This window comes from Gymnodraco acuticeps, unplaced genomic scaffold (assembly GCF_902827175.1).
Source record: "Gymnodraco acuticeps unplaced genomic scaffold, fGymAcu1.1, whole genome shotgun sequence".
Lineage (NCBI taxonomy): Eukaryota > Metazoa > Chordata > Actinopteri > Perciformes > Bathydraconidae > Gymnodraco > Gymnodraco acuticeps.
This window is the reverse complement of record NW_022991358.1, coordinates 192317-206782: the sequence shown is the minus strand read 5'-3', so window position 1 is coordinate 206782 and position 14466 is coordinate 192317.

Here is a 14466-nt window from a genome sequence, read left to right as displayed (position 1 = left end):
ATACACACACACAATATACACACACACACAAATACACCACACACACACACACACACACACACCAACATACATACATAACACACACACACACACACATACACACACACACACATACACACACACACACATACAGTACACACACATATACATACACACTTATACAGATGTACAATAGTTCAAAAGAAAATCTCAAATCAACATAGATGATTAACAATAATGTAAGTAGACATGTGATAAATATGAAAAGATAAAGTAACTATTGAAACAGGATATCATAAAAAGTTGAGCATTTGTATGAACATGTTAAATATATTTACATAAGTGTGCAGATGTGCGTGCAGGTTGAGTGTTGGAATCGCTCCATGGGGCTATTCATGATGACCTTTGTTGAATAGAGGATTTGTTGAATCCATCAGATAATGAAAAGCTTCAAACAGATGTAACGGGCATCTCCTCTCTCTCTGCTCTCAGAGTAATCTAATCAACACGGCTGCAGAACGGCATGATGGGAGTCATCAAGTCTGTCTGCGTTGTTTCCTGTCCGCAAGTTCAATCACAGATCAGACAATCTGACGGGCACGGGCACTTTGCACGATGATTGCTCAGGGTTGTGATTTCCATTCTGCACACGGTTACAAATGAGTACTATGAAGATTTGTTGCTAAGATTACACAATATTGTGTCTTCCTGCTCTCTATGTCGGCTGCCATTAAAGGTCCCCTACAGTTTTTCATCAATAAATTATAGGTCTCAGATATATACAGAACCTGTCTCTGATTGGCTGAAACACCAAACAGATCATTGCAGCATTACCCATAATCCCCTCTGTTTCAGCCCTGTTTCCAAAGTGCAGATTCTCTGTCTGTTACTTTAGATGAAAATAAGGAGCCGCTCCCCACGCCCCTCTGAGAGACATTTGGTTACAAAGAACTCAATGGTGCTCTTGGAGGAGATTCAGGTGATAAGGGGGGGGGGGGGGGGGGTTACCTTGTTGCTGATTGGCTAATGGTTACTCAAGCCAAATATCGTTATGACATCATAAAGTGGCCAAAATCTGATCAGATCATTTTCAGACAGGTTTTTATAGAAATGGATCAAAAAGAGAGAGAATCTTTGTTCCTGAAACTTTCAGAGTCTCTTTCCACAGAGGGGACACATGTTGATGTAGAAGAGACATGAAGAAGAGGGGACACATGTTGATGTAGAAGAGACATGAAGAAGAGGGGACACATGTTGATGTAGAAGAGACATGAAGAAGAGGGGACACATGTTGATGTAGAAGAGACATGAAGAAGAGGGGACACATGTTGATGTAGAAGAGACATGAAGAAGAGGGGACACATGTTGATGTAGAAGAGACATGAGGAAGAGGGGACACATGTTGATGTAGAAGAGACATGAAGAAGAGGGGACACATGTTGATGTAGAAGAGACATGAAGAAGAGGGGACACATGTTGATGTAGAAGAGACATGAAGAAGAGGGGACACATGTTGATGTAGAAGAGACATGAAGAAGAGGGGACACATGTTGATGTAGAAGAGACATGAAGAAGAGGGGACACATGTTGATGTAGAAGAGACATGAAGAAGAGGGGACACATGTTGATGTAGAAAGACATGAAGAAGAGGGGACACATGTTGATGTAGAAGAGACATGAAGAAGAGGGGACACATGTTGATGTAGAAGAGACATGAAGAAGAGGGGACACATGTTGATGTAGAAGAGACATGAAGAAGAGGGGACACATGTTGATGTAGAAGAGACATGAAGAAGAGGGGACACGTGTTGATGTAGAAGAGACATAAAGAAGAGGGGACACATGTTGATGTAGAAGACACATGAAGAAGAGGGGACACATGTTGATGTAGAAGAGACATGAAGAAGAGGGGACACATGTTGATGTAGAAGAGACATGAAGAAGAGGGGACACATGTTGATGTAGAAAAGACATGAAGAAGAGGGGACACATGTTGATGTAGAAGACACATGAAGAAGAGGGGACACATGTTGATGTAGAAGAGACATGAAGAAGAGGGGACACATGTTGATGAAGAAGAGACATGAAGAAGAGGGGACACATGTTGATGTAGAAGAGACATGAAGAAGAGGGGACACATGTTGATGTAGAAGAGACGTGAAGAAGAGGGGACACATGTTGATGTAGAAGAGACATGAAGAATTGGATTTTGCATAATAGGTGACCTTTAAACATGGGCACTTTTGTTATTGGATGACATACTGCTTTTCGAGCATAATCCAACTGTAAAATGTCTAGTCTTAATTCCTTTATCAAACGTATGCAGAGTAAAAAGTATACTTTGTGCCCCCAAAATAAGGTAGAGGGAAAATATAAAGCAGCATAATACAGAAATTAAAGTACATTTCCTTATCTTCCACCCGAGCATCAACCATCACATTCACCAAGTAGTTGCCTGATAAACTTCATTCCAGTATAACTTAGGCAGGGGTGAAGTTCAAACCCAAAAAACAAGAGCCCATCAAAGGCCTTGTTCGCATAAACAAGACCTTGAAACTGTGGTGCCTGCAGTTTGGATTGATCCTCCGTCTGATGTGGCCTCTGACGGTCTACGAGGTTCCCATCACCGATGTTGAGAAGCTGGAAAGAGACCTGTCATTTCCTACATCAAGAGATGGCTTGGACGACCTCGTTGCCTCAGCAGTATCGGCTTATATAGGCACATTGTCTCCAGCTTTACAGAATACAAAATGCACCGAGGTGGGAACGGTGATGACCCTGACCGCATCGTAGGTCCCCTATTATGCTTTTTGATGTATTTTATACATCAATGTGTCCCCAGTGTGTCGGGGAACTCACGCAGCGTCAGGAAACAAAACCCTCTCTCTTTTCCTCCGTACCCAAATCTCTAAAAACAGGGAACAACGGAGCTGATCCAGATTTGCGTCTGATATGACGTAACATCTGAAATATGGACCCACGGCCCAATCAGAAACGTTGCTATCAGAAACAATGCGACGTGTTTTTGAAGTAATATGGTCTTTGTTTACATTAGCAAGCATCGCTAACACTCAGAGCTAACCTGTACTGGAGAGAGTATGTGTAAAAAAGGACATAAAGGTACTAAAAAATAATGTGAGCTCCATACTGTTTCAGAAATAATGCTTGATGTGGTTTGGAACATAATATGGCGTTTAATCACAGCAGCGTTTAGCTGAGTTTCTGCCGGTAGAATTCTCTGTCAGGGTTGAGAGAGGCAAGCAGGACCCAAATGCAGATGAACAGAAAATACCTTTTGTTACGTTCCCTTGTAGAGCTAGGGGTACCAAGGGAAGTAGCGACACACAAGATAGCCGGACGAGAGAAAAAGGAGAGGAAACTGAATGCTGAAGGAGTTTAAGTGAGGTTTTAATTAGTGAATAAGTAAGGCGGCTCACCAGCCCAATTACAAAACAAACTTACAGTAAACAACACACAACTATGCTGGGTCTCCCACAGAGACATGCTGCACACATGCAGCCAGATGAGAAGGAGAGAGAAAGCAGCAACCTTCCTCCTGTCCTATATGGAGGCCCTGATTGAGGATTGGGAGCACCTGGGGAGAGGCTGCACCTGGGGACAATCAAGGCTGCACCTGGGGAGTCAGAGGGAGAGAGAGAAAAACACCCACACGACCACACAAACACTACGGCACGTAACACCTTTATTTCAAAGTTTAAAGACAGAACTCTTCCCAGTGAACAACGTCCAACACCAACAAGGAACTCACAAAGACTAACAGAAAACACAGAACCTAAATGCACACATGACTAATCAAACAAACAAGAGACAGGTGAGGAGGGAGGAGAAAACACAGGGGCACCAGGTGAACACAATCAGGTAATCAGGGAGGCAAAACAGACAGACACCAACAGGCAAGACAGGAGGTGAACACTTTTACAAAATAAGGAAACCAAAGACAGAAAAAGACAAAACGCAACACAGACAGATCGTAACACTCTCGCCTTTTTAATGTTGTTAAAGCTACAGACCCAGAATCAGCACTTTAGTAACAGGGCTGAAATAGAGGGGTATGAGGCTACAATACGAGATCTGTTTGGTGTTTTGAGCAAAACGCTTCATAGACATGTTTTTGTATATATCTGAGACCTATAATATATGCCTAAAAATAGTATAATAGGAGACCTTTAATACAATCAGCTGTGCCAAAGAAAGGTATCTCAAAGTGGGAAAACCTGGAGCATGGTAATCACCTGCAGGGACCTTTGGGATCTGGAACGAGGCTTATGAGCTCATAGGCTCAACTCACAACCACTGGGTTTTATCCTTGTGGCGTTGTACAATGCAGTATAAATGCTGATCGTTGAAATACAACACCTTCCTGCAGGTGTGAGGGAGGTCAGGAAGCTTGCATGCGAGCGTGTTCAATGTAAATACTCTGGAATGATGATAAAGCTTTATGGAAACCACCCGTACTCTTGTTCCTCCAGCTCCAGTACTAACATCTATCCGCTCTGCTCAGCATTTACAATATTTCTGCAGCTGACAGGAACTGCTTTAACCCCAAAGCTTATCATGAAACCGAGCTTGTTGTGTGGTAGAGTCGACAGCTAAGACATACCTTTGGCTGTTACACAAGTCAGAAAACCAGAGTCAGAAAACCAGTCATGCTTCTTTCTTCATCAAACCTGAATAAGTCATCACTCCATCATCCACTTGTGCAAGAACGCCTTGAACGTATGGATTCATTCTCAAAAGAGTCATTTCAGAGAACTAGTGGTAAACACCGATTGTCTTACATTATAATTTTGTCTTAGGCAAATTGAAAAGAGCAATTTACAGTAAGTCGTTGCAATCCGTCTTACATATTCCCTACTGTTGGGGAAATATTTTCCAAGGCCCATAACTTTGACCCAGTTTATCAGATCAAACTGTCCTGATTGAGCACAGGCACCTGTAACCTTGCTGCTGTGCTCTCAGTGTTCTGTCTCCCTGTTCCTGCCTGTTGGCGTCAGCTGATAGAGGTGTTATGATTCTATCTTCTTATGAAGAATGTTGATTATTACACTCTGAACTAGTTAAAACCTGGAGCTACAGAAGAGTTGTTCAGAATTGATTGTGGCATCCCAACCGTGTGGTCAACTCGTGGCCCGTGACATGTCTTGTGAATTCTCCGGCCGAAGCTCCAAATAAACCGTCAGTGTTTGCCGTCAAAGCTCCAGCTCTCCTCGTGTCTCTCTGAGTCCTGACTCTATTGCTTCAGAAGTTTCCCCCACAACTACTGGCAAGGGTAAACATGTTTTTAATGTCTCTATTTATTCACTACAAGAGCCATTGTATAACTTGCACCATTTTGCTTCCTTATATCTTTGTATTCCAGTTATATTGTATGATGCACTGTTAGAGGAGCATGCGACTCCAGAATGTCATTGCCAACCACTGAAATGATTGCATATAACAATAAAACCTTTGAATCTTTGACCCTAAGCCACTTCCTTTTTCTTTGAATGAGTAATTGTTGAGACACTAAACACACAAAAGAGGGACCTAAGACACAAATTATAACAAACATTGTATTTTATTTAGAGCTTAGAACTTTAAGAGATGAATTTCAATCCACAGCCGTTTCTGAAAGTCCTCTACGAACTTGTACGAATCACTACAGAACTTTCTTCCTTTGCCCTTATATGTATTGTAGCGACAAAACTCCAATGAACAGTCGCTAGAGGCTAAGGTAAACTCACCACTTTGACACGTTTCAATTAAGAGTCCGTACTGAAGTTATAGCTTAACGACGTTAAATAACTCAAATAAACAACGCAAAACTTAAAGAGGACCAAATGGTCACCCTCTGTGTCATACTAATTACTGGCAAACAACAGGTGGACTAAATACAAACAAACCACACCCATGTGACAAACGCGGGAAGTGATAGTTAATTACAAATGTGTGCAATCTAAAATAACAACAATAATGGAGATAATTGCCTCGGCTAAATAAGCATTTTGAATTGAATTGATTTATTTAAAACAAGGGACAGTGTACATTAAAGGTGGGGTAGGTAAGTTTGAGAAACCGGCTCGAGAGAGCTTTGACAAAAAATCCATACAAAAATATCATCAGTGGAAGCCATGGCGCTGTAAAAAGCACGACCAATCATCTGCCTCGGCCCGGCTAAAGTAACTGCCTCGTGCCCTCATTGGTCATGTGCGCGTTCGTGTGTGTTGGAGGAGGGGCTCTGTGAGGAAGGGGCAGATTTGTTCCGGTTGTGTATTTTCAAATTCTAGCGCACTTGAGCTGGTTTCTCCACAATGACCTACCCCACCTTTAATCAACATATTAAAAACATGAAAAAGTACTCGAATTAGCCAAAAGGCTAGTTTTCACCGATAGTCCCTTTACCAGATGGTGATGGACATCCTAAAAGCAATAATAAAAAATACACAACATTGTTATACCATATTTACAATAGATGACATCACTGAATACAGATAAGAGCAAGTCATGATAATAAATAAAACATTGCTGACACTTGGTTTTCAATGAGCCACTTTTTAACACTGTGCTTGAATGTGTAGTAGGATGAGGGTTCTCTTATTGGTTGTGGTATTGAATTCCATTGATGGGATGCATGGAATGAAAAGACAGCCTGGCTTGGCTCCTACATGTACATAGTGAACACCTGGTTATTTTGGCCCTTCTGCACTTTCAGTCGTTTCTCTTGAAAGAATGTTCTCTGATTGTATCTCCAGTTTGTGTACGATACTCCACGCTGAGGCTCAGGTTGTATTGCGTGCCATGACTGTTAGTAAATCTGATGTAAAGTCAACTTTGGTGTTGTGGGTCCGCCTGTTTGTGCAGCGGTGAACTGATGATTCGGGACATTTCTGCAGCGCTGATGCAGAGCAGAGGCTGTACCGACAGGCTGTAATATAATGTTTTCTCAGCTGGAAGGAGACGGATGGGTGTGAAACACTTGGAGCTACTGTACACACCTTTCCCAGGGTCACGAAGGTATCAGGAACCAAAGCAGCTCATACTTTTCCCTCTGTAGTTCGTCTGGGAATCTAAGGAATTTATATAATATTATATATATTCAACAGATGGTTGTATTAATTGGACTACTGTTAACGCCAACACACACATATTTAATAGATGAAAATCCTTGTTACTTTTCCTTGAAGAACATTTATTTTTTGAAATAAGGGGTTTGAAACAGGCTTTCTATCCTTATATTTAGAAATATAATCTACATACAATAATCGGTCAAGAGTTTCTGTGCACTACTGGGATCTCAGGCAGTATTGGAGCTCATCATTAACACAAGGGGACACATGGACACCTCTTAATGAAGTTGTTTATTACCAAGAAATAGCGAAAAAAATATGATTTTAAAGACATTTCTAGTTACCGAAGATTGAATCCTAATGATTGGTAAATATGGGTAACAACTACTTGATTATTGTTTTACCTTCATGTCCCCTCATACTGTACTATCTTTGGAGATCCCTTCACTTTTCCAGTAGGTCAAAATAAGTTTTTGTTTTTATATTGTCTTGTTGTTGCGTGTTGGCACCTTGAGTTTATTGTAATTTCGTTGTACCTGTACAATGACAAAATTAAAGATCTATCTATCTATCTATCTATCTATCTATCTATCCATCTATCTATCTATCTATCTATCTATCTATCTATCCATCCATCTATCCATCTATCCATCTATCTATCTATCTATCAATCTATCAATCTATCTATCTATCTATCCATCTATCTATCTATCTATCTATCTATCTATCTATCTATCTATCTATCCATCTATCTATCTATCTATCTATCCATCTATCTATCTATCTATCTATCTATCTATCTATCAATCTATCTATCTATCTATCCATCTATCTATCTATCTATCTATCTATCTATCTATCTATCTATCCATCTATCTATCTATCTATCTATCCATCTATCTATCCATCTATCAGTGCTTCTCAAAGTGTGGTCCGCGGACCACCGGTGGTCCGTGAGCGCCCCCTAGTGGTCCTTGAGTATATTGGTAAAATGTCACATTTTTAATTAATTAAAGTTTTCCGCACTCTCGCGGGAATATCTCCGCAATGGAGCGAGCTTAAGTTTAACTTTCGATTGCATGATATAGCCCAGATAAACACCTTCATCCCACATGTTGCCACTTGTTTGTACAATTTTCAGGCGATTTGTAAAAAACGATGTGTTTTTGGATATTTGTGGAGTTAGGTGGTCCGCGAGTGTTTTTTTATTGGTTAAGTCCTTGGTATGAAAAAGTTTGAGAAACACTGATCTAAAATGTCAATATGAATACTTGATTTTTTTGTCAAATACCAAGAAAACTAAACATCCCCACCTGCTTCAAATCTACTTCGTTTTTGGTGCTAGCATGCTAACAAGCAACATGGTAAACATTATATCTGCTAAACATCCATTTGTTAGCATTGTTTTTTCAGTATGTAGCCACGCTAGCTTCAGCATTTAACGCATGCTGTACCTAAGAATGTATTTAGACTTAGGTCATTCTAATTTGTTCGCAACATAAAGGCATGGTGTTGTGCTCGTACGTTTTTAGCTTCACTTTTTTGTTACATAGATTTCTAGACTATATCAAATTAGCGAGGACAGAAAGTCTTTACACCCTATAATTTGTTCCTGTCTGTTAGCTGTCCATCTGCCCTTTGTCCAGTTAATGAGAGTCCTGTTGGGCTCATATGAGGAGGGGCCAAACGAACAATAGTGGGGCATCTCTTGTCCCGTTACATCCTGAGAGAAAGGGGACAGAGGGACAATTCAGAAGCTCATCTGATGGACAACTTTGGTATCTAAAACATTAGAGACGAGCAAATAAACCAGCAAGAGGCCTCGATACACAGAGCAGTTAGCAGGGACGGAAAGGTACGTTATCCTAATCATAAAACTGTTATATTTAAATAATATTTCTTCTAAATGAATGTTGTTTTTTAATGAATCAATCTGGTTTAAATACTTTTTGTGCAGCTCCACTAACTTGGAACAGTCTGCAAAAAGAATGGAAAATTACCAAGCTAGTACCACTACATGTTTTTAAAGCTCGGTTGGATGCTAAATCAGATGCTGTTGGTACCTGTACTTGTGGTTAAATATGTAAATTGTAATCCCTGTACATTTTGCTGTATGATGTCCTTTTGTTGTTTATGTTTTTATGTCTTCTTGTGGAACCTACTGTTGCAGGGCTCCCTTGAAAAAGAGATCATTGATCTCAATGGGATTTTACCTGGATAAATAAAGGTTTTGAATTGAATTGAATTGTAAAGCTAAATTGTTCTTATTTTTTATTATCCCTTTATATTTCTTTTTTTGTTTATGTTCACACAACCCGATATAAAAAAGCAAATTCCTTGTATCTGTAAACGTACCTGATGGCAATGAACTTGATTCTGATTCTGATAAGGAGTGGAATTGATCCTGGTTTATGTCACAGGTAAGTTGATGCTACTCAAATAATTGCATGGTTTTGTTGACTGGAAAAAATGCTGCTCCATAACAAGTAATAAAATAATGAAAGTAAGTTGTTTCCACTTGAACTAAGTAAAAACATCTGCCCATAGAACAAGTGAACATTTGCTTGATAAGATTTCTTGAAATAAGACGGGATGTTTAGATAAATCAGATCTTGTAATTATGGAGAACTCATTTTGAACTATATTTGACCAGAATCAGGACATTTTATTACAAAATAAGCCGCAAATGCTCAAAGTGTTCTGTTTTATGATGTTAGATGGTGATTTTCTAATAGATATGTGAGAAGGCAAGGCAAGTTTATTTATATAGCACTTTTCTGTACGTGACAATTCAAAGTGCTTTACAAAACAAATTAAAAGACTTTTTAGGAATAAATACATTAAAAACACATTAAACAATTTTACAACAGGCATTACAAAGCAAAGATAATAAAATAATAAAAATAAACACCACAGGTAAACAATACATGTTTAAAAGGTATACTGTAGTTTGAATATGAGCATCTCAATTAAAAGCAGCGGCAAAGAGATATGTTTTTAGTCTCGATTTAAAATAGTAAGCGTTTCTGTGGACCTGCATGATTTGGGCAGTTTGTTCCAGAGTGTCGGGGCATAACAGCTAAACGCTGCCTCTCCATGTGTTGTTCTTACTCTCGGAGCCGATAGCAGACCCGTCCCAGAAGACTTGAGGCACCTCAATGGCTCGTAATTATGTAGGAGTTCAACAATATACTTTGGTCCTAAACCATGTGTTGGAGCTATATATCTCTTTATATTATTTAATAGTTTAACATTTATTTCCGTGCTGTTTATTGTAAATGTATTCTTAGTTAGTCTCATAAGTTAAAGTAGTTTCTATGCTTTTATTTTGAAGGCATGTTTTAGGCACTGGGTGATTAGAGCACCTGGTGTAATTGTATATATTGGAGACAGGTGGGTGGTGGGAGCCAGAGCACTAGTAGGCAAACGGTTTTTTACCAGGGTGTTTCAAGCCACACAAGGGAAAGCCATAGGAACGGCTTAAGGAGAAGGGATATAGGAAACCTGTTCGTTGTTCTTTATTATTGGAATAAACTGCACAAATGGAGGTTCTTGTCTGGACTTGGATGATCATTGCCCTGCGTAAGATCCACTAACTAATGCCTCGGCGGCTGTTTTAGTTCTATAGGATTTTGGCCGCTACACCATGTAATGATTTAAAAACTAGCAAAAGTACTTTAAAATCAAGAAATAAGTTTCCTCTGAGATACAACTCAAAATAAGATTTTTTGACTGAACAAGATGATGCATTGTCTAAAAACAAGACCCGATATCTCACTGCAGTGTCACTCCTGACGTGATTGTGTCTCATATCAGGAGTAGAGACATATTGTGACCAGACAAATATACATGGCAAGATTTCAAGTTTTTGTGGAAGGTGAAATCTGTATAATGGTCTCGGTCAGTGCTTCTCAAACTTTTTTCAGTCATGTTCCTCCTTTGAAACATTTTCTCAGCCGAGTACCCCCTGACCGACCCTGAACATTTTTGATCGAAAAAGCCTATACAAATAATTCCAATATAGTGATGTTCCCTCAGTGTGTGATTTATTAACTCCTTCATGCATTACAACAAACTAAGGATATTTTCATTTTATGCATGAAAATGTAAGCTGATTTTTCCAAGGAGTTTTTCAACTGAAGTAATATCTGTTTAACAAACCAATGAACAAAATGATATATTATGCAAAACTATAAAGTACAATACACACATTTGACTCCCTTGGTGGTTCTAGGAATATTTTATATAAAATTGTGTTTTCTATTTAACTTATTGTACTAAGATTATTTTTGTAATCATGCATGGTATTTTTTTTATTAACTTGTTTTAGTTTTTTAAAATCTCACGTACCCCCTGCAGTACCCCAACGTACCCCTAGGGGTCCGCGTACCCCCATTTGAGAATCACTGGTCTAGATTATGCTCATGTACACACAAGTCTAAAAGCTAAACCATGCAGAAGACATGGCAATAAATGAGGTTAAAATGTTAACATAGGTTCAGGAGCATGGCCACGCCTAAAACTCCACCTCGAACCACGGCCACCCCTATTTATATCCGGCAAAACTTCCGGCACTGCTCGTCTCCATCCTTTCAACCCACCCTCCCTTTCCCTTTCTACCCATACAGTTCCCCTTCCGACTCACACAGAGCGATACATCCATCACATCCTCTGCCCGTCACCATTCATATTTAAACGGTGCATGTTTATATACCGCGTATACTAACACCTTAATTCCAGGTACCGTCTGGGGGGCCCGTAATCAGCCCACGCAGATCATGCCGGAGACGGAACCCCCACTCTGAGTCTCCCACTGCACGGACCATAGCTTGTCCTCCCAGATCATCCCTTCACCCCCCTCATGTGAAATGGGCAGCAATGTTCATGTGTTGCATACAAATAGACAACTGTTTGGACAGACAGATGGTGTTATTAGCAGAACTGTGAAAGTTAAATGCAAAATGCAGCTTTTCCTCATTTGCAGCGGTGAAGTTTCAGCACGCTGGTGTTAATAAAACCGTAAAATCACATCTGGAAACTGCAGTGGAGAGACCGCAGTCGAAAAAAACCACACGTGAACATAATCAAGACTCGACCTGGAAGGGAACCAGAAATAATCAGTGTCTGACAGTGATGGGGTTTACTGTAAAGACCTCGGTGGGAATCAAATTAACATGTTAAGGATTCAATAATTTGAAGGACACTATATTTGAGTTGCGACGGCACATTTTATCTGTATTTGTGTGTTACAAGCTTTTATACCTAATAGTTTATAGCTGTGTTGGGACAGAATAATAATTTAGCTATTCTTAAAGCCTTACCACTAACCTCCCTAATCAGTTTAACATGTTAAGTACTTTAATATGTTGCTAAAGGAAAGGTCACGGGGTCATTTAAGTACAAAATACATTTCCTAGAAGTAAAGCCTATATCTATAACGTTGGATCATGTAATGGGATGGACAAATAGTTTAAGACATGAGTTTTCATCACGTTACGAATCATTTAATTTCACACAATGATTCGTCTTTCATGCATTTCTTTTCGTGTCTGGTAACATACACGAGCTGCTCAAAATTGCGGCAATGCAAACCACTAGCCTGGAGAATAATATGGTTCAATTTAACCTTAATGCACAGCAATCTTTTTTAAATACACACACACACCCTTGTAGACACATATGCAACTCTACACACACACACACACACACACACACACACACACACACACACACACACACACACCACACACACACACACACACACACACACACACACACACACACACACACACACACACACACACACACACACACACACACACACACACACATACACACACACACCATGTATACATCACTTCAGGGGACATTACATTGACTTACATGCATTTCCTGGAGACTTATCCTAACCCTAACCATAACCAACACATGCCTAACCCTTACTCTAATCCTAACCAAGTCTTCATCCTAAAATTAATGATTCCCCTCATGGGGACCTCCATTTTGTCCCCATAAGGGAGGCGAGTCCCCACACGTGACTGTGTAGACAGATGTAGGTCCCCACAAGTATAGTAATGCTAGGCCACACACACACACACACACACACACACACACACACACACACACACACACACACACACACACACACACACACATACCATGTATACATCACTTCAGGGGACATTACATTGACTTACATGCATTTCCTGGAGATGTATCCTAACCTTAACCATAACCAACACATGCCTAACCCTAACCCTAAACCTAACCAAGTCTTCACCCTAAAATTAATGATTCCCCTCATGGGGACCTCCATTTTGTCCCCATAAGGGAGGCGAGTCCCCACACGTGACTGTGTAGACAGATGTAGGTCCCCACAAGTATAGTAGTGCTAGGCCACACACACACACACACACACACACACACACACACACACACACACACACACACTACGATTTGTGGTGTTGCTGAACAACGACCGTCACTCTGTCTCACGTTGTTAGGCATTAACGCTGGATCATTAAATGCTAATTCTAGGCTGGCTTCATATTTTCCAGATTTCCCTGTAAACTGCTGGAGAATCAAACACACTCGCTCAGTCCCGTCCAGACCAGCCTGAGACCCCCAAACACAATCTCTCCACATCTGCACTATACTGTAGCCAAAACACTGCAGATAAAATCATGCTAACGCGAGCCAAGCACAGAGTTTCCATCTTCAGTAAATCTGTATTGAATGGAAATGATGAATATCAAAATTCAAAAAGGGAGTTAACAACCAAGTACAGCTAAATAGAAATAAGTTGAGAAAGATACCGTGACTAGCTAGCATGATGGTTAGCTCACTCTTCAGGCATGCTAAATTAGCAGCTTGTAGTTTATTTGACGTCTCGATTTCCCTTTAAAGTACATATTTGACCTCTGTATCATGTAAATCGAATTGTACAGCATAGCTAGCTTTGATATCTTTCTCTAGTTTCCACTTCCTTGAAAGTACATCTATTCAATTGTGGCTGGAATACCATGGAATTATCCATAACCTAGTTAATTGTTAACATGCTAATATGAGCTGATTTGTACTTATCCCAACTGTTTAGAGTTTTGAGAGGTCCTGATAATTTATTCCGGCAAATTATTCTGACCTCCTAATTGACCTTTCCGAAGATTATTGAGTCTATGTAAGTTTGCTGCGTGGCTCAGATCCACCAACGTCAGCAAGATCTCACCTCTACTAACTTCCCGAAGAACCAAGGTTCAATTAACTGCTGTTTCAATTCAGACAACTCTTTTTTAATCTGTTTAAGCGATCCCGAAGGATTTTGATATCAGTAAATGGAGTGTGCTCCTACCTAAGTGTGTGTGGCAGGGTGCAATCTTACCTTTGACGCAGGAGAGGAGAGCACAGGTGTCTTTTAAAGGAT